We start from the raw sequence: 19,900 nt of genomic DNA, 5'->3' as shown, positions 1-19,900 counted from the left end.
ACTGATCCTAAGGAAGGGGAGTACCTAACATGCTAATCACATAAACATATTAACCACAGGTTTCACAGCAAACCATAAGTAAAAGCAAACTAGAAACAGGATGAATTGAAGTAATAAAAGACCATATTATTTTTGGAACTTGAATTGAAACTAGAGCATACCAGTAAAAAAGGTAGTAAACACAAAGTGAGGAGCAAGAGAGTAGCGTAATCAGCTTTGACTTGCAACCGGCTGACTTAGAACAATAGCAAGTAACCAGAGAAAAGAGACCAGAAGAGAGTTTTTGTGTGAGAGAAAGTTTTGAACCCAATGTGTTCGTGTGTTTGTGTTAATGAGAGAGTGTGAATATATAATAGTTCAAAATTAGGTAAAAATAAGGCAAGAATCACAGTAGTATAGTAATTATGGAACCAAGTACTAATCAGAATCATATCAATACAAGTACCCCTTTAATTAAGGGGTAATCAACCAACGGTAATGGGCAGAAAATGTTTAAGGAAAGAAATCAAGTAGGGCATCAAGTACAAGTTAGACAATTAGGGGTAAGTACATAAGGGTTCAATTAAAGAAATAGCTAGTAAAGAATCAGTAAAATACTCGGTTAACCAAATAAAGTAAGAAAATAAACTAAAGTTGCAGAATATTGGAAAATAATCGAAAATCAGCATATAGTAAATCAGTGAATCAAGGACTCGAAATTACTAATTTAAGGAGAGTAACATGGGTTCCCATAAATAAGCAAATAAACCAAGTTTAAAAAGGGAAGATTTCAAATCAAGCCAAGAAACAGGGAGCTCAGAGTCAATTAAAGAGAGAGTTTTAGCATATAAATAGGATGAGATAGGAGTAACCAAACATAGCAAGCAAAGAGGCAAGTATTGACTAGTCAAGATGAAAACAAACACATAGAGGTGATATAAGTTAGGCTAAAAACTCAGTAGGAACATATTCGAAGCAAGATAGTAACAAAAACTCAAACAAGCAACGATCAGTCATGCTAACACACAGAACCAAACAAAGAAAATCTAGAAAATTAGGGCTTTCAACATAGTCGAGTTGAAGAGGTAGTAAAATCACAGAATTAGTCGAAATATGCAAGAAATAGAAGTTTAAACACAAAGAATCAGTTTAAACAAAGTTTTAGAAGAAGTTTAGAAAACCCTAATTTTACAAAAAGACGAAAACACTTGAAATCACATGGTTCTTGTAAAGAGTTCCAAGGATAGTGTAAAACATCAAAGAAACAAACTCAAATCATTTTAAATTTGTACAAATCTAGGAGATGTACGCAGAAATTAGGGTTTCAGAAGAAACCCAAATAGAGATGAAAGAACTTGTCTTGAATCCCAAGGATCGTAACAAATACTACGTGATTTTTCCCGAAATCACACTGGAGTAGCCAAGAACAGACAAGTGACGAAACCTAGGTGCAAGTCGGAGTGGCCCTAGGCCATTGAAGACCTTAGAGAAGGTAAGAATGACATTAGATGAGCCATTGGAGGCTTAGGAGTCAATGAGAGATCACCGGAGAAGATCGGAGAAAGGAGGTCAGCGGTTGAAGGGCTGGGGTTTGATTGAGAGGAAAGGAGATGAGAGAATACAGAGGCGGTGGATTTGGGAGAATGAGTTAGGGTTAGGGGTCGTTTAGAGTTAAAAAAAAGGTTAGGGTTAATATGGGTCGTTGATCTCTCAAATCAACGGTCATGATTTAATCGGTTATGGGTCGGGTAGGTGGGTTCAGAGTTTGGGTCGGTTATTTTAGCCTGAAATTGGGCTGGATAGTGGGTTCAATTGAGGTTATGATTGAAATACAATCTGGCTATATTTTAAATAGCCAATTTATCCCTGTATAATTTATAATAAATGACATATAATTTCTGAAAAATAATTTTGTATACTAAAATGATCTAAATAGATATTTAACATTTTTAAAATATAGGTGATCAATTTTATGCATAGAAATGTAATTATACCTTAATAAGGCTAATATTGCAATTATATGCAATTTAGCTTTAAAAATACAAAATGCAATTATAAAAAATGCACTAAAAATATTTTAATAATATTTTGGCATAAACATAGAATTTAAATGACTAAATCACCCCAACAATAATTTGAGGGATAATTATTGGGGATTTTATTAGTAAAAGGGAAGGGAATAAATCAATTTAAAATCTTTTAAATTATAAAAAAATTATACAAACCTTGTGCATGCTTATATATACATATATATGCTATTTTGAAAGTATTTATGCATATTAAAAATATATAAGGAAAAATTGGGTATCAACATCTGCCCCTCTTTACTTGGGAAGGATGAAAGAGTTTTCGGATAAAAAAATGATTGTCAATTTTGACCGGATGGGATGTTTTGAAAGACAGAGGTCGGACTCCAGTCTTCGAGTTGCCTATATATCCCTGGTCTTACAGGAATCAGGCCATGTGTAGTTCTGGATTCATTGGTGGAATATACCGATGAAGTCATTGCAAAAACGGACACGAGATGCAAAGCGATTATGGTGAACTGTTGAAGCTCGAGATAGTTGAAGGAACTAGAGCGAGATCGCTCCTGCTAGGATAGCAGTTGCCTACTGGTTACCTGCGGATAATAGATGCTACAAACATGTATTTGTGAAAAAATTAAACATGAAGCAAATTCCCTTTGGACCATGAAGGTTGTCTTCGGGCGGTTAAAGATGATGTCCTCAAACCATGACGTCCTGGGCCATGAATTGTTTAGTGAGGGATTCTCAGGCCATAAAATAATGTCCTCAGACCATGGCATGGTGTCTTCCGGCTATGAGGATGATGCCTTTAGACTGTGATACCTTCCGATAGATTGGCAATATTTCAGCCCATGATATGCAATAGTCATGATGTTATCAAGACAATGATTAGTCTTGTGAAATGGAGGGCAGAGCTTAGCCCGATTGGAAACAAATAGATAGTAAAATAGAGCAATATCTGTGCAAAAAGGGACAGTGCTTAGTCCCGTGCGAATGTGGAAGCAAGGATTAGCTTCATGCGGGTATGGACGCAAGGATTAGCCTCATGCAAGTAGGGAGGTAGGGATTAGCCTCATGCAAGTATGGGGAGGCAGGGATTAGCCTCATGGAGTCAAGGATTAGACTCATGCAGATAGGGAGGCAAGGATTAGGCTCATGCAAATAGGGAGGAAGGTATTAGCCTCATACAAGTATGGAGTCAGGTATTAGACTCATGCAAATATGGAGGCAGGGATTAGCATCATAGAGTCAAGGATTAGACTCATGCAAATAGGGAGTCAGGGATTAAACTCATGCAAGTAGGAGTCAAGGATTAAACTCAAGAAAATAGAGAGTCAATGATTAGACTCATGCGAATAGAGAGGCAGGGATTAGCCTCATGCAATTATGGGGATGCAGGGATTAGCCTCATGGAGTCAAGGATTAGACTCTTGCAGATAGGAAGGCAAGGATTAGCGTCATGCAAACATGGAGTCAGTGATTAGACTCATGCAAATAGGGAGGCAAGGATTAGCCTCATGCAAAAGCAAGTAGCAAATGAGAGTAGTATATGTCTTAGCTGGAGATGTATTCGGTGTCCGATCGCCGGAAGGATAGTGAATTTGCTTTAGGTGTACATGTTTGCGAGTACTATCGTTATGTCAAATGTACCTGCATTCAAATAAAAGTTGTATGTTTTGTGGGGGGAGGTTGGTTCGTGCTTCTTTCTGCTGGACTTGTTTTGCTTCGTTCTGAAAGCCTTTCGAGTTCCCCTGGGTGACACCTGACTGTTATGGAAATAGAGTTTTCGAAAATATGCAATTATTGATAAAATAGAGTTGTTTTAGAAATGTATTGATATATCAAGTAATTTTGATGAACTAGTGACTGTAACACATCTCAAAGGCATTGCAACTCTCTTATGGAATTTTGAGGGTCCTCTTCAAAATTCTGCCCCGGTTTGGTAGGTGATTTTTGACCGTTTGTGGATAACAAGCCTTGTTAAGTCTACTCCGAAATTTTGAGAATCCTTCTCAAAATTCTTCCCCAGTTTCCTGACTAGTTACTGACCGTCTGACACATGTTGACGCTGGTTGGACTTGCTCCAAAATTTTGAGGACCCTCCTCAAAATTCTGCCCCAGATTCTGAGCTAGGGGGAAATGAAAATTTTATTATGATATTACCGAACCCATAAGGCTTCCTACATATCCCCTCTTAAACGGGAATCAGGTCAAGCGTAGTTCAATTACATCAAATGAGGAAATGTAAAATATCTAAGCATAGTATCTCTTGACTGCATCTGAATTGATTGGTTTTGGCCAGACTTCTCTGTCCATTTCTGCAAGTATGAGTGCTCCTCCTATTAGAACTCTGTGAACCATGTACGGACCTTGCCAGTTGAGAGAGAATTTTCCTTTGGCTTCATCTTGATGCGGGAAGGTTTTCTTCAATACCAGCTGCCCTGGTGCGAACAGTCTTGGTTTGACTCTTTTGCTGAAGGCTCTGGACATTCTGTTTTGATAAAGTTGGTTGTGACATACTGCGTTCATCCTCTTTCCATCAATAAGGGAAAATTTCTAATAGTGGCCCCCCATCCACTCTGCATCGCTAAGTTCAGCTTCCTGTATGATTCTTAAAGAAGGAATCTCCACCTCGGCTGGGATGACAGCCTCGGTACCATAAACCAGCATGTAGGGAGTTGCCCCGGTTGATGTACAAACCGTGGTGCGATACCCCAATAGAGCAAAGGGTAATTCTCATGCCATTGTTTGTGGTTCTCTACCATTTTCCTTAGTATCTTCTTAATGTTTTTGTTGGCGGCTTCTACGGCTCCATTCATATGAGGTCTGTAGGCTGTGAAATTCTTGTGTTTGATTTTGAAAGTTTCACACATAGCTTTCATCAAATCACTATTGATATTGGTGGCGTTGTCGGTAATAATGGACTCGGGATCTCCGATTCGGCAGACAATGCGATCCTTGACAAAATCTGCGACAACTTTCTTGGTTACAGCTTTGTAAGATGCAACTTCTATCCATTTTGTGAAGTAATCAATGGCTACTAGAATAAACCTATGTCTGTTTGAGGCAGTGGGATCAATTGGACCAATAACATCCATTCCCCAAGCGGTGAATGGAAAAGGTGCGCTTGTTGCATTGAGCTCATTTGGCTGCACTTTTATCATGTCGGCATGCATTTGCCATTGAAAGCATTTGCAGACATACTGAATGCAATCCATCTTGTTGATACCCAATTTTTCCCTATATATTTTCAATATACAAAATAACTTCAAAATAGTATATATATACATATATAAGTAAGTCCAAGTGTTTTATTATTTTTCCACAAATTTAAAGGTTTAAATTAATTTATTTTCTCCCTTTTTATCCATAAAATCCCAATAATTATTTCCAAGATTATTATTTTGATAATTCAACTATTGGTTTTTTATATTTATGCCAAAATATGGATAAAGTAATTTTTACATATTTTTACAATTTTATTTAGTATTTTTTAAAGCTAATTGCAATATTAGCCATTTTAAGGTTTAATTGTGTTTTATATTCATAAAATTGAGTCCTATAATTTTAAATCGTTATTTATGTGTTATAAATTATTTTAGTACTTTCAATTTATTTTCAGAAAAATATTTACTATTTTTAATAAATAAAAAGGGAAAAGTGGCTATTTAAATTTTAGCCCAAATTGGTTTTCAATTTAACCCCAAATGAAACACAATTCCCGGCCCAATTCCAATTAAAACCCTGACCCTAACCCAATTTTAACCCTACCAAAACTCGAATCCCCACCTACCCTTTTAATCTAGGCCGTTGATAATTCAGATCAATGGCCACCGTTACCCCTTACCTTAATTAATCCCAAATGACCCCCCAAACCCTCTCATTTGTTACAATATGCCGCCCTTGAATCCCTTCCTCTCAAACTCTATTTGCAACTTCACCTAAACACTAGCCGCTGCCACCCAATTCCACTCTAATTCCTTTCAATCCCTACCTAATCCATGGACTCCCATAGGTGTTTAAGGGGCGTACTGGTCTCATATGACTCCTGGGTGTTTGTTTCCATGATTTCATGGAGAGATCTCAAAGGGATCTGGTCCAGTCCTTGCTTAACCTTTATCTCTGGTCTTTTTCTGGCCACCCATGACCGTTCGAGTCAGATACATGGCTTTTCTGACTAGATCAGTAACTTTTCAAAGTCTTTCTCACTTTTTTTGGGTTCTCTGAAACCCTATATTTTAAGATCTTTCGATTTTCTTTTAGATCTATCTTAGATATGAATATGTTCTGAACTTCTTGACGTTTTCTCAAAAGTTCTTTGATTTTTCTTTCAAGTGACTCTTCGTTTTCAAATTAAGGTTTCTTGAAACTTTTTTTAAAGACCTGTACCCCGATTTTCAGTGTTGTTTTACTATGTTTGAACGATTTGCTTATGTTTTTCTTCTATCTGGTTCATCGTATTAAAACCCTAAGTGTTTTGGTTCTACTTGGGGTTCTGAAACTCTTTGTTTATTTTATATGCATACTGGTTTCGACTGAGTTCCTTGTGTTTAGATCCTCTTTTTTGTTTAACTTGACTGATTCTAAAGTTCTTACTTTTTTAAAACTCGGCTCTATCAAAACCCTAGTTCCTTATAAATCTTTTCTTCACTTATTGCTATGGGTTTAAAGATTTTTTTTTTGTTTCTGTGTGTTGATCTCCTTTACCAGTTACTATGTTTTCTTCACTTTTGATTCTATGAGACTACTTGACCTTGTTGACTACTGTGCTTCGAGTAAGTTTCTTTTACTATTGAATCCTAGCTTACTCCTGCTACGACTGTATGTTTAATTTGCTTTTTTTTTTCAATATGTTTGACCCCGTATGTCTAATATGCATGTTCATTCCTTGCTATTTATATGTTGAAGTACAGAGTCATGATTCTTAAGTATATTATGTACTTAGACTCAAATATTTACCTTATACTTTTACTACCCCCTTATATAACAAGAATCAATCTGCATCGAACTGATTTCTTTCCTTAATTAACCCTGTTAGTATCCATTGAGCAGTAATCCTTTGATTAAAGGGAAGTACTCGCGTTAATTGATTCTGATTGTGATTATTTCCATGTCTGTGTTAAAACTTTACTTTTTACCTTATTCTCTATTCGTTTTCAAAGCTATAAATACCCTACCCTATCTTCTTTATACACACGAACAACTGAGTTCAAAAATACACATTTACACACTCAAAACTCTCTCTTTCTCTACCACTACTTGTGCTTCTGCCTTGTCTAGCCGGCTGAAAGCCAAGGCTAGGCTTTGGAACTCTGATTGCTTTACTTTTTTCTGCATTTTGCTCCTTCAACTGGTATGTTCTTAATTTAAATTCTGAAACCCAGCCTATGTGTTCCCTTACTGTAAATCACTGCCTCTTTCTAACTTAATGGCTCATGCTGTTGAGTCATACTTTTTGTCTACTGCTTTACTCAGCATGCCTAAAATTATACCCTTCTTAAAAATGATTAGCATGTTTACTTGTTTCTGTCTATGTCCTTCAAATAGCATGTCTATAATGTTCCTAATGCATGACTAATTGTGTGATTCTGATTTGGGTCCTCTATGTCCCAAACCCCTATCCCTCCCATGTGTTTATTTCTGGCTGGTTTGTGATTATGCCAGTATCAGCTATTACTGTGCATGTCCAAACTAGACCCCTACTGTGTTATGTGTTTACAGACAAATGTCTATGTGTCACCAAGTCCCTTGACCCCTTTGTATGACTGTTGATTTTGTGTGTTTGAGTTTTTGCTACAACTGATTTCCAACACCTCTGTTATTGATTGCTTTCAAAAAAGAAAGGACTTGCCCGTCCAGTTTTAAACAAACACTTTTCCAAACTACGTGTCATGCACTTTCACTATACTCTTAGAATCTAGGTTCTGCCCCTCTTGTGTGAGCCTTGCTTTGGGACCCTTGAGCTCCCTCTGAACCTGGACACATAAGGGTTAGCTCTTACACACTGCACTTACTCTATTTGGTTATGCAAATCTGGGTGTGAGCACTACCCGGGATCCCTTGAGGTCCTTAGGGAACTCTGATACACCCGGATATGAGAAAGGCTTTAGACTAATATTGATATTTGAGGTGGTTTATTCCATAACTCAGAGAGGAAGTCAAAATCAGGCTTCCTACGGTTGTAACTTCTTATTTTTTCTTATGTAATTCAATCATTTGGTTTGTAATAATTTGTAAACAATTATGGGGTTGGCTAGTGAAAATGGATGGGAAATATACATGATATATTTGGTAAAGGGTAGAAAACATGCTACTAGGTTTACATTCCTAATTGTGCAATAGAAACCATGTCTGGGAATTCATACAATGCATTAGGAATTATGTTCTTAGGATTCATGTTTCTTACTTTCAGCATCTCATTCATTAATCCGTGTTTTATCTATCTGTAAGGCCCCGTAAAGATTTCTGCTCAATAACCCGAATCTCGTGGTGTTAAGTTAGGAACATGTGTTAGAAATTCATAAAATTCTTCGCGGCGAGCTTGACCCTTTTGGACTGATCTATGCACAAAAAGGTCAAGAAATAATGTTTTCCAGAAAAGTTACGGTCGAGAATGTGGTCGCATATCAGGTATGCGGGCCGCATAGTCACCGCAAAATAAGTCAGTGCGTTGGTCAAATTTGGGTTCGACTATGTGGTCAAGTATGCGATCGTATAACCAATATGTGGACCGCATAATCATCGCATATTTCCCCTTGGGATTATGTAAGGGGCAGTTCTGCAGTGCATTATGCGACCGCAGAACGGGTATGCGGACCGCATTTCTGCTGCATACCCTAACAGTGTGTTCAGGTTTTGGGGAGCATTTTTGCGGTCCATTATGCGGGCCGTATGTCAGCTTTGCAATCGCAAATGCTATCGCAAATCCGAGTCGGGGCTCCAGTTTTCTAAATTTTAACCCGACCCCCTGTCGTTATATCCTGTGCAATAGCTCATTTTGAGCCCATTTCCTGACATTTTTAGAGATGGAGAGAAGGGTCTAAGAGAGGGGAAGTGCTTCTCATCAAATTACTCCATGAATCCTTGGTAAATCATTGAAGATAATCAAGTGAGGGACCTAAACCCTTATCCCAAGAGGTAAGGCTTCATCACCTCAGCTCTCATTTTTACACATAGCTACAAAGGGTCATTAGTGAGGTAATCCATGGGGGTAAGGGGGTTTGCATTGCATGCATGTGTTATTGAAGAGTATGAAGAATTATAAAAGAAGAGGTGTGGGTAATGGGCTAGTGTAATCTTGCATAAAAGAACCATAAGGCCTTAATAAACGCTAATTGCTCGGTAAAATGCTAAGAGAGCTTAGATTATGATCTTTTCTTGATTATGAGTTAAATTGTGCTATATTGCTTAAATATATTGAAGTGCAAATATTTCGGAAGGTTATATAAGGAAAGCTCGGTTGAGGTATGTATGACTTAAACCCCGTCTTTTAGAAATTGAGCTTCATCGGTGTTTGTGTGAATATGGTAAGGTTAAAGTTGAATTTTTGCATTGAGTGTTATTTTACATAAATTGGTGTTGTAACCTTATATGTGTGAAAGGTGTGTCTCAACATGATCAACGTGCTATCTTGATAACTTGAAAGGGGCAAAAGACATGAATTCTGTAGTGAAATGCTTAGACCTTAAATTTAGATCGAAGTTGCATTGTTGTGCCATCTACGTGAAGTCTTATATATGCTTACAATTTAAATTTCTCTTGTGTGCACCTACGGTCCTAAATGGCAAAGCTAATATTGAAATTGGGAACGATGTAAAATGCGGCCTAGTGCCAAGAATAATATGAAAAGTTGTGGCCCCAGGTTCCTATGAATTGATATATGTGAAATGAATTGATTAACGATAAGGGAACAACGCCTTGGTAAGGCGGCCTAGCCGATCGGGCCGAGATCGGATTCCGCTCAAGATAGCGGTGGTATTGTGAATGAATTCCGGAAATGAAGGAAAATGAGATTGTGATTGAAGCATATGTCTCAAATGAGGCGACCTAGCCGATCGGGTCAAGATCGGACTCTGCTCAAGATAGCAGTGGTATTGGAAACATATGATGAATATTATGGAATTCCCTAAACTAAAAAGCTATGGAAAAATGATGTGGAAGTTGTATGATTCTTTTATTTGATAATGTGGTGATCGTTTAAAGCTTGAGTTATACTTGTGATTTCTTATTCTTGTATGAAAGTTCCTTCTAACTATATGGTGTTTAGTTATACATACTAGTACTCTTCCATGGTACTAACGTCCCTTTTGTCGGGGGCGCTACATTTTTAAATGAATGTAGGCGGCTCCATTGCAGATAGTGCAGGTCGCGCGTAGCGGAGTACCTTCTTATTGAAGTCTTGGTGGGACCCTTTCTCCTTCAAGGGGTTATATTGTACATCTTTTGTTGTAGACTTCTACTTTTGAGGTATAGTCGGGGCCTTGTTGCCGGCATTGTCATAACTTGTCTTTTCATCCTTAGAGGCTCCGTAGACATATGTGTGGGTTATGTACGGGCGTTGGATGTGTCTACGAACTATGATGTAATTCTAATTCTCGTTTTTCTAGAAGTGTACTTGTATGAAATCTTGGAACGTATCGATGGTCTAATGTTGTGATTTAAAATGAACTAACGATGTAGAATGCACTATCTTCCCTCGTCAAAATAAATGAATGAAAGCATGGTTTCCTTATTCATATAGAATTGGGTAGGAAGTGTTTGATAAGGCTTGCTCAGTTGGGTTTTCTCGATTGAGCACCGGTTGTGCCTCCCGAGGTTGGGGCGTGACATTATCGCTTAGAAATCCTGCTCTTAGGGCAATAATAACATTGGTGTAAAAGCTATATTCACAAAGTTATATTCTGATAATTCTGCAACCCATGCATATATTTAGAAATCATGCCTTAGGGACTATGTTTCTTTAACAACCCTGCTATTTGTATATGCATATTAGATATCTTGTCTAGGATCCTATTTGCATTTCGTCCAAACGCCTAGTTGACTACTGATTCATGAAAAAGTAGTAAAGTAATAATTTTCGCACTATGTCTTTCTGAATAAAAATTAGCAACAATTTCTGCAATTAGAACAGCATGTTTTACGTAATAATAATCTGAAACTGTCTTAGTAACGCTGAATAACTACTGCATATGGTTTTATGCCTAGGCAAGCCTTAGGTAATAACCTGACTAAAAACATAACTGACTTTGTTTACTGCTACAACCAGCAGGCAAGCCTGATTTGGACTTCTTATCTAAGTTATGTAATAAATTTGGTTCTACTTCAACGACTTAAACACCCTGCTTTAGGATTTTAAATTCAGACCTTAACTGTGTATAAGTCATGCTGCCTGTGTGCATTGTCTGTGGAGGTATAACTGAGCCTTCTATTTGCTTACATGTTTCCCCCTAATTGCAGTCTTATATGTTTTGTATATCGTTTAGCATTTTTGCCTTTAAACCTGAGTCTAGCTAGAACCTCCTTCTTTTAGGAATAGGAGTCCTAAAATCCCTCCGGGACTGATAGGAAGGGATGGGTAGCAGCATGCAATAAGAATCGAGAGCAATCATCGGTCTAATTACCTTTACGGGGTGGGAAAGGGTAGATATGGATATGATAACTGGTGCATTAATGCCACGTGTAGCCCCTCTTTTGAGGAGTGTCATACCAGGTATTGCATTGACGTGATCCATATATAAACAAACCTAGGACCCCCCTCCCTCTTATATTCTCAAGTGTGTTTAATCTATAACTCTTTTCAAACTCGCCTTTCAATAATTTTTTTCAAACTCTTGTGTGTTTAAATTTAAATCCCCAACTATTTGAGCCAATACTTGCCTATCTATACAAATTCACAAAAACTGTATGGCCGGGAACCATACTAGTGGATACTGAGGGGTGTCTACCACCTTTCCCTTAGGATAATTTCAAGCCCTTACCCTATCTCTGGTTATCAAACGTAGTTGTAGATGAACCTCATAGGTTCCCTAACGCACCTTAAAATCGTTAGGTGGCGACTCTTCAAAAAATGAAAACCTCGTTCCCAAAAGTAATGAGTTATCCCCTACAAAATGTCATAAACCCGATTTTCCGATGTGATGAGGAAAAAAGGAGGCACGACAGCATGGCGACTCTGCTGGAGATATTTAGTTTTTTACCATTTCATACCATTTTTGTGAATTTGTACCCCTCTATGTGCAATTACTTATTTAATTTCTTCTTCAAAAGCAAAACTGACATATCTTTCTTGTTTCTTTCCTTTACCGTTGCTTTAAATTATGAAACTGTTGTATTTATCACTTTCTTAAACGTGCAAATACATGTCAACATGCTTTTAATTATTGCATCATGCTCAACATCATACTCCACTCGTGCCAAAAAAAATACTATAGCAACGCTTTTAATGAGTGGTTGCGCTCTTCCTACATCATTACCCCCTAAATTCAGAAAGGCATATTTGCGGTAAAACTAGTCGATCAGCAGTGCAGTCAACATTTTCATGCCTTCCCCCTTGAGTTGTCTGCACAAGGGTGCCAGTCTAAAACCCCATAGAAACCTTACTTTGTTTAAATTGTGCATGCATCATGATCAAACCTAGCCGTGTCAGTTATGTTGTCCACACAACGATCCTTTAAGATAGCCTCGTCCTAAAGTCCACTGGGCTTCCCTAAACCCAAATGGGCATCATCACATTCTGTGTATTTATTTGGAGAATTAAATGCTTCATGCTAATTGTTGATATTAAATAGTCGAGTCCGGTGGGGGTATGGTCTTAACCCTTTTGTTTTGCAGAAAATGAAGAACAAGGTCCACAGCTTCGGTATGGTTAGCATACCCTCACTTTTGCTAGACTGGTGGAGGAATCTTCCGTCAAATGATCAAATCAATGTATGGAAAGAGAGGGCCACCAAATCCAGCAAAAAGCTGGAATATCTGGAATACAGCTTGTTGGAATTGGAAGGAAAGGTGAGGAAGAGAGTCACCGAATGCTAGAACACTGAGGGAAATGAAGGAGAACATTTGGCAAAGGCATTTTTAATCAGTGAACCTACGTGAACTGGAGGATTTGATCAACGAGAACATTCAACATGAGGAAGGTCCTTCTGGGACCAAATAGATAGGAATTTACTTTTTCGCTCTATGAATGTAATAAGGCCAATGGCCATTAGTGACTTTTATTCCTTGATATTTAGTATAGTTTTGGGATTCGTGTATTTTTATCAATAAAATGAGGCATTTAGCTTTCTAAGTTATCCAAACCAATCTGTCGCTAGGCCTACCTCGGGCACAAAGAGCTTCCCCAAATTAGGACACCTTTTACATTCATGCACTATGTGTTTATATATTGCAATACTTTTATAAGTCCTCACTAACTTGATTACCTTTTGTTTTGTTTTATTATTTCCCTTCCCAAAGGTTAGTTCGTGCACTCTGGCATCATCATCTTATTTCACAAGATCCAAGGGCCCTCCACCCACTCCTCCTCTCAGTCCTACTGAAGGCAAGAACAGAAGCAAGATGAAAGATTTAAACAACATCTGGAAGGAGAACACAGCTGAACGGGTTGAGGCTGCTGATGGTCATAGTATTCGGGTTCCTAATGAGAACATGTCCCAATTGGAATAGAAACTGCTAAAATTTCAAGACGAGCTCGATCAAGTTCGAAATCTGGAAAGCCTGTCATTTTCCCTCAGCACCCCAGATATCAACTTCCCCAACACTCAAAACCCTACACCTCCTTAAAACATCCCAAAACAGTAGAATCATCCCTCACCTCACCATCATGCAGCTCCACCGAAGAACCAGTGCAACACCTGCCATACCCCAAACAACACTCCACTACTCATCCCAGAACATCAGAACTCCACAAATGACCATTTCCACACCCATACACCAGGCCACCATAACAATCCCATCTATGTGGAGACCATGCCACACTCCACCCAACCTATCCCATGCACACCTGAGTCTGACGAAAAGGACCTACTTATCAGGAACCTGGCTGAGGAGCTTAAGAAACTGACCAGTTGGATCCAAGGTGTTGAGGGAAGCAAGAGAATCAAGGGGCTGAACTATGAGGATCTTTGCATATAGTCTGATGTCGAACTGCCCGAGGGGTACAAACCTCTTAAGTTTGAAATGTTTGATGGTACGGGTGATCCAAGAGTCCATCTGAGGACATATTACGACAAGCTGGTTGGAATGGGGAAGGATGAAAGGATCCGCATGAAGCTGTTCATGAGGAGTTTGAAGGGAGATGCATTATCTTGGTACATCAGCCAAGATCCGAAGAAGTGGTCAAGCTAGGTAGGCACGGCATCTGACTTTACGGACAGGTTCAGGTTTAATACAGAGAATGCGCCAGACATGTTCTATATTCAGAATTTGAAGAAGAAGCCCACGGAGACATTTCGTGAGTATGCTACTCATTGGAGGTCTGAAACTGCTAAGGTCAGACCTGCCTTAGAAGAGGAACAGATGAAAAAGTTTTTAGTACGGGCTTAGGACCAGCAGTATTATGAACGGTTGATGATGATTGAGAACCACAAATTCTCTAACATTAACAAACAAGGTGAAAGAATTGAAGAAAGTATCAAAAGCGGTATGGTGACAAACTTCGAAGCTTTGCAATCTATAAATAAGTATTTGCAATCTCCCAACCCACTCATGTCTACCAAAATTATAATGCTCAACCTTCCCACTATTAATCACCCCCTTCACACCAAAGCTTCCCTAGACCTCGACCCAACTTTGATCGCAGACCTCCAAAATAATATACCACCATCGCTTAACCCATTGACCAACTATATGAGAAAATCAAAGTTGCTGGCTATGTCACCTCTATCCCTATTGCAACCCCTGAGAACAGTTCTCAGTGGGTTAACCCAAACAAATCTTGTGCATACAACTCCGGCATGAAAGGGCACACCATCAATGAGTGTCACTCCTTGAAAGACAAGATATAGTCCTTGATTGATAACAAGATTATTGTGGAAAATGAACCCGCTCCAAATGTCCGCAATAACTCTCTGCCAGACCATAAGGGCGGAAGTATCCACATGATTGAAATAAAAGACGACTGGGACCCCGAGGGATCAATCGGGTTGATCACAGAAGGTGATGACCCAAAGAAACCAATAATTACTCTCAATCCAATCATATTCCAGATTCAACTGTTTGAGGACGCTGAGGTGAATATGTCTGTACCACTTGAGTTTGAAACAACATCATCCGCAAAGACACCAGCACCAAATAAGGTTGAATTCGTGCCTCCAGCAAATGCACCCGCACCATTTGAGGTTGTAGTTTTACCACCCAAGGCACATATTCCATTTGGAGTAAGGATAGCCACAGCAATCCCAGTGGCAATGTCAACCATGGCACCATTCCATACGAAGGTTGTACCCTAGGACTATACAGCTGAGGCAAGAAGGAAAGGAAAGGTCAAGTTTGAAGAAGCCGTTGCAGCACAGGTTATGACAAGAACTGGTAGAGTCTATACCCCTGAGCATCTAGCTGAATCAAGCAAGAAGGCCTCCAATCGGCTACCCCTCATTGAGACAGGCCCGGACGACCTTTGGAGGAAAATACGGGCCAATGAATATTCGGTCATCGACCAGTTGAACAGAATGCCGACACAAATATCCATTCTCTCTTTGCTGCAAAATTCTGAGACGCACAAGAATGCTCTGTTAAAGGTACTAAGTGAAGCATACGTACCATGCAACATCACTGGTGGGGAAATGGCTAACATGGTAGTGCAAGTGCTGGAGAGCCATAAGATCACCTTTCATGAGGACGAGTTGCCACCTGAGGGGTTGGGGCACAACAAAGCATTGTACATCACTGTGTAATGTGAGGACTATTTCATCACCTAATTCCTGATCGATGGGGGCTCCAGTCTTAACATTTGTCCGCTGGTAACACTCAAGAAGTTGGGTAAGGGCTACAAGAGATAAAAGAGGGAGCAATCAATGTGAAAGCTTTTGATGGTTCTCAGAGGTCCACCATTGGGGAGATTATCATATGCTTGCAGATAGGACCAATATGGTTCGATGTCGATTTCCAAGTGATAGATGTACCAGAATCTTACAACCTGTTGTTGGGACGACCATGGATTCATGCCGCTGGGGCCGTAGCATCAACATTGCATCAGGCAGTAAAATTCGAATGGAATCACCAGGAAGTGATCATTCATGGCGACGGTAGCAATCCTTTATATAGTCATCAGACCATTCCGGCGATCGAGGGAAGAAGGAAGCTGAGTGGAGAGACTTACCACCACATTGAAAGAGTCAATGCTATCGACAAAGACAAATGGTGGGATAACAAAATCGAGAGTATACTGAATTGGAATGGGTACGAACCTGGAAAGGGGCTCGGCAAGAACCTCCAGGGAATCTCTAAACCCATAAAACTCAAGAAACATGGCACTACTTTCGGTTTGGGATATGATTACACCTGGGAAGAGTTCACCAACTGGTCGCCGCCATGGCGTGGTACTTACTATCCATTAGAGCAGCCAATACCACATCTGGAGCAGACCTTCCAATAGGCCGACATCATTTATGGGTCAGATGAAGAAGAAGCACTTGCAACAGTGAAGAATTTTTTTCTAGGGGACGATAATATGGACTATTGTGTTATTCTCGAGGAGAAGGAGGAGGAAGGCCCTTCCCTACAGACTATGAGCAAAGGGGCCTATCTCAAGAATTGGACTATCAGGACAACCAAAGCCCGACGCGCCTCGGGGTAGCAAGGCTAAAACAAGCATTATCCATTGTTTTACTAATTGATTTTCTTTTCGCATTTTCAATTATCGCAATAAGATCTTCAATGTTCAAAACAGTTATGCAATTTATCAAAACATTTTGACTTTTCTTATGGATTAACACTTATTACTATCGTTTCTCTTATTACTTTACTTATACAGCATTACTATTACTTGTCTTGATGAACCAATGACTGTGACATGTAATGACACAACGCAACAAACAGACATGGATTCAAAGGAAGATGACATACCTGACGAGATTATCAAAGAAGTTGAGAACTTTGAGAACAGACATATGTCCAACCTGGACGAGACCAAAATTGTCAACCTGGGAAATGCAGAAAACATCAAGGAAACACGAATTAGCATTCACTTATCGCCATCGGAGAAGAAAGAATACACAAGAATTCCACAGCCTACAGGCCTCAGATAAATGGAGCTGTAGAAGCCACCAACAAGAATATCAAGAAGATATTGAGGGAAATGATAAAGAATCACAGACAGTGGCAAGGTTATCATTTGCCCTTCTAGGGTATCATATCACAGTCCGCACATCAACCGGGGCAACCCCATATATGCTGGTTTATGGTACAGAGGCTGTCATTCCCATTGAGGTAGAAATTCCTTCCCTAAGGATCATACAAGAAGCTGAACTCGACGACGCGGAGTGGGTGAAAAGTCGTTATGAGCAACTAGCCCTCATAGACGGAAAGAGAATGAATGTAGTTTGCCATGGTCAACTCTATCAGAACAGAATGTCCAGAGCCTTCAACAAGAAATTCAAGCCAAGACAGTTTGTACCGGGGCAGCTAGTGTTAAAGAAAGTTTTTCCGCATCAATATGAAGCCAAAGGGAAGTTTTCTCCCAACTGGCAGGGTCCATACATGGTTCATCGGGTTCTGACAAGATGAACCTCATACTTGCAGAAATGGACAGAGAAGTCTGACTAAAGGCGATCAATTCAGATGTAGTCAAGCGTTACTATGTGTAATCGATTATGCTTTCCTTATATGATGCGATTGAACTACGCCTGACCTGATTCCCATTTAAGAGGGGATATGTAGGCAGCCCTATGGGTTCGGTCACAATTCAATAAAAATTTCATTCCCCCCGCAATTGGAAACTGGGGCAGAATTTTGAGGAGGACCCTCAAAATTCCGAAGTAATTTCAGCAGATCGTTGCACAAGCAACAGTCAGAAACATCACCCCATTAAACTAGGGCAGAATTTTGAGGAGGACCCTCAAAATTCTGTAGCAAGAGAGGTTGTAATGTCCTGAACCACGTCACAGTCGTCAGTTCATCTAAAAAGCTATTTTTAATTTTTGTCATGCTTTTACAAAAAATCATGCATGTTTATTATTGAAACTTCTTGTTTAGCAGTGCTACCCCAATGATACAGATAGTATTGCCAGATTGAAGCCGAACGAGTCAAGCAAAGCCAACGGGGATACAAACTAACCTTCCCCCTTACAAAACTCACAATTTTTCTTTGGATGCAGGCACTAGGATTGCAAAATTATTAAAACATATCGTACACCCATGGGACAAACATTGCTCAAAATACGACTCTCAGAACTGCTGCACTTGCCAACATTTGCTATCAGCACACACAAGTAATGCTCCGCAATTACAAGTAATCACAAGTAATCTGCTACCACCTAAGAAAACTCTACTGCCATTGGTTATTTTATTTCTTGCATAAGGCTACTATCCTATCTTCCGAGGTTAAGCTCTACCTCCATCTGCATCTGCATACTTGCATAAGGCTACCATTATGCCTTCCGAGACTAAATGTTGCCTCCATCTGCATTGCATAAGGCTACCTTTCTGCCTTCAAATTTGCATAAGGCTACTATTCTGTCTTTTGGGGTTAAGCTCTACCTCTATCTGCATCTGCATTCTTGCATAAGGCTACCATTCTGCCTTCCGAGACTAAACATTGTCTCCATCTGCATTGTATAAGGCTACCTTTCTGCCTTTTGAGGTTAAGCTCTACCTTCATCTGCATATGCGTCCTTCCATAAGGCTACTATTCTACCTTCCAATTTGCATAAGGCTACTATTATGCCTTCCAAGGTTAAGCTCTACCTCCGTCTGCATTCTCATCTTTGCATAAGGCTATCATTCTGCCTTCTGAGGCTAAGCTATGCCTCCCATTTTTCCTTAAAATCAAGCACTATTTATTTTCACTTTTCTTACGGGCTAAGCTCTGCCCTTCAATTCGCAAGACTAAGCTATGTCTTGTCCACACCATGCTACTGCATCTTTCATGGGCTGAAATATCGCCAATTCATCCAAAGGCATCATCGTTCGGAGGTATCATCTTCATAGCCCGAGAACACCATGTCATGGCCTAAGGATCTATCTCAATCTTTTGCATATCATTACTCAAAGGAGTCATGGTTCGGAGGCACCATCCTCATAGCCCAAGAACATCATTTCATGGCCTGCGAATCCCTTATCATACGCTTCATGGCCTAGGACATCATGGTCTAAAGACGTCATCCTCATCGTCCGAAGATGACATTCATGGTCCAACGGGAATTTGCATCATGTTTAAATTATGCACAATATATGCTTGTACTGTTTCTAATTGGAGGTAAACTAGCGAGCAATGGCCATCCCAGCAGGAGCAATCCCGCTCTAGTTCCCACAACCTTATTGAACCCAACCATTCCCGTAAACTTTATCACTCACTCTGCCCTAGATATTGCGTCCATTCTTGGAACCGTCTTCATCGGTATACGCCGCCGATGGATCCTAAACTTCATACAGCCTGATTCCTGTAAAACCAAGGATATGTAGGCAGCTCAAAAGCCAGGGTGCGGCCAAACTTCTTCGAACTGTTTCGTTCGGTCGAAATTGGCCATCATTTCTTTACCCAGAAACTCTTTCATTCTTCCCGGGTAAAGAGGGGCAGCTGTTGATACCCAATTTTCCCCTATATATTATCAATATGCAAAAGAACTTCACAATAACATATATATGCATATATAAGCAAGTCCAAGTATTTTATTATTTTTCCACAATTTTAAAGGTTTAAATTAATTTATTTTCTCCCTTTTTATCCATAAAATCCC

This window comes from Nicotiana tabacum, chromosome 5, assembly GCF_000715075.1.
Source record: "Nicotiana tabacum cultivar K326 chromosome 5, ASM71507v2, whole genome shotgun sequence".
NCBI classification, from domain to species: Eukaryota; Viridiplantae; Streptophyta; class Magnoliopsida; order Solanales; family Solanaceae; genus Nicotiana; species Nicotiana tabacum.
This window is presented reverse-complemented; position numbering follows the sequence as displayed.